This window comes from Trichechus manatus, unplaced genomic scaffold, assembly GCF_000243295.1.
Source record: "Trichechus manatus latirostris isolate Lorelei unplaced genomic scaffold, TriManLat1.0 scaffold00110, whole genome shotgun sequence".
Classification (NCBI taxonomy): Eukaryota; Metazoa; Chordata; class Mammalia; order Sirenia; family Trichechidae; genus Trichechus; species Trichechus manatus.
Window position 1 is genome coordinate 2525716 of NW_004444046.1, and position 2967 is coordinate 2528682.

The following is a 2967-nucleotide window of genomic DNA, read 5'->3' on the forward strand; positions in this document are numbered from 1 at the left end:
AGCGCTCACCATACATATCATTTTTCACAGATACGCCACTGACCTTACCAGGTGTCTTAGTCATCTAGTGCTGCTATAACAGAAATACCACAAACGGATGGCTTTAACAAAGAGAAATTCATTTTCTCACAGTCTATTAGGCTAGAAGTGCGAATTCAGGGCGTCAGCTCCAGGGGAAGGCTTTCTCTCTGTCAGCTCTGGAGGAAGTTCCTTGTCATCAATCTTCTCCTGGACTGGGAGCTTCTCCGTGCAGGAACCCTGGGTCCAAAGGACACATTCTGCTCCTGGCACTACTTTCTTGGTGGTATGAGGTCCCCCAACTCTCTGCTTGCTTCCCTTTCCTTTTATCTCTTGTAAGATAAGAGGTGGTGCAGGCCACACCCCAGGGAAACTCCCTTTACATTGCATCAGGGAAGTGACCTTAGTAAGGGTGTTACAATCCCACCCTAATCCTCTTTAACATAAAATTACAATCACAAAATGGAGGGCAGCCACACAATACTGGTAATTATGGCCCAGCTAAATTGATACACACATTTTTGGGGGGACACAATTCAATCCATGACACTAGGTTAGTAGACACTGCTCAGTACTGCCATGCACCTAGGGCCAGTGCAATACCTGCCGTGCCCTACTTATGCCTCTGTTTCCCTTCCCACTCATCATCTTGCCCTGAATTTTTTCTTTTTTCCTTTTACCCAGAATTTTGTTCTTTTTTTCTTTTCACCTCTTTTTAGGAGAATGATCACACTTTCTAAAGAAGTTACAGAAAGTCTTCCTGTTTCCAAAACCTAAGCCAAGGCTCACAAACCCAAACACTTCCAGGCGTCTGGCAGATAACCGATGGGAAGAGCAGGCTGGAAGGATCTGGGTGGGTCTAAGCTGAGTAGGAGGGTGTGTGGTCTGGGTAAAGGAGGTGGCTGCTACACTCCCAGCTCTGTCCTGTGGGATGTGGGCCCAGTGAGGCACACTTCCATGTTTTTAAGGGAATCTGACTTCTAACTTTCTAATGCAAAGAACCTGACTCCAGCCCATGTAGGAGAAGAGGGCTTGAAGAAGAGATAGGTTTCCCCAGATCAAAAAGGGATTTTCCTGGGTTTGAAAAGGAAGAGAATTTTGTGGGTTCCATAGAAGTAGGGATCTTCTATTTCTGGGCTGTAGAGGGGCGGAATGGCTTTATGCTGCTCAAGGAATGAAGGATCCTAGGCACTAGGAGTCTCCAAAAATCTCGGGGAGCCAATAAAATGAGCTTCGGTGTAGAATCCTGTTTTAAGGCAAGAGAAGAAACTGTGAATATAAGGAATACCATCTTAAATGTTTAATGTGCTTTCATAAGATAACATTATATTGAGGTACCTATAGCAGAGTGGTTAAGCCAAACCTAGGTTCAAATACTGGGTTCAAATCCAGAGTCCCCAATTTACTTGCTGTGCACCTTTAGGAAAGTTATCTAAAGACATCTTTTCTTCATCTTTAAATGGGAATGGTACCTAATAATACTAGAACCCACCTCACAATATTACAAAAAGTAAAATAAATAATACTTGTATATCTGGTATGCTCAACAAGCAGGATTCATGAGATAAATCAGAAAGCATTTTTGTTTTCATCTCCCGCTATTCCTTTAACATTTATTCCTTCTCTTACTGCTGGTTGAAAATGCAGGCTGACTGATGAATTTTCTGCTTCCTTTTAGATACTAGAAAGTTTTTCAGATATTATTCAAGATCGCAAACACTACTTCAATTCTGAAATAAAGTATACAATCTCATAGAGTAATAGAAATTCCTAAAATTTGATTTAAAGTTAAAATTTGCCTCTCTCTCATCTGGATCTTCTACAAAAGGGAAGGGAGGAGAAGAAAAGCTCTCACTTGTTTAGTGTCGTTGAAGATAGCATTGTGCTCACTGGGCCTGGCAGGTGAGAAAATCCACGATAGCCTGGACATTCTCCTGTTCCCTTCTGAGGCCCCCTCTGGGAGTCTTCTAGTGACACAAGCCATGCCTTGTCCTCCAGCTGGCCACTGCCTCCCTCAGCCCTTGTTTTCTGTTTTTCCTTCTGTGTAGTTCGCATTGCACAGACTCAATTGCTTGCTGCTCTATTACTTCCCCAGACCATCCTCTTGGGTAAATTCTAAAAGAGAGTCCATGCTGGCACATGGTAGGTACTTTAAAAAATGCTATTACTATTACTGTAATTGGAAATAACAGGCCTGAGAGAATTGCACAAAAAGACAGATTTTCTGAATTTCCAATTAGGCACCTTGTACTATAAATATATTTTAAGTTTTTCTTTTTTTTTTAATAAAATTTTGACAATTTGGTGCTTGTCACAAGTACCTATCGTAAGTTCCATGCATGAGTTTACACAGTGTGAATGGGCCAAAATAGGATGCATTAACTAAACGTATGTGAGTTTTTATGAAGGGGGCATGGGAGACTTTCTGGAACAGGTAGCATTTGAATTATGCCTTTAAGGATGAAGAGAGTTTTGCCATGATAGGCCAAGATAGCAGGGAAGGGAAAAGTGTGAGAGGAGAGGCAAAGGAAATGTGCATGGAGCTGACACCCATGGTGAAAGCATGTTACAACAGAGTTCAACTATGCGTCATAATCAAGCTAGGATTGATTGAGGCCTTACTGATGTGGAAGAGAGTTTCTGGCTGTCTGCCTTGAGCTGCCATGCCTAACTATTACAGTGCACAAGGCTCTTAGTTGTTAAGGATTATAGTAGGGTATTCACAACATAGATGTGGATCATAAAGAAGGCTCAGGATGGTCTGTTTTAAGAAAACTTTTAATTAAATATTGAGTTTAGAAAGACTTTAAGTTTTTACTATAGTAACCATTTCTATGATTTATTTTCTTCCTTGTTTCCTTCCCCCCTCCTTTTCTTCTCCCTTAGTCAAATATTTATTAATCCAGGGACTGTGTTATTCCCTGGATGTACAGTTAACCCATTGCTGTC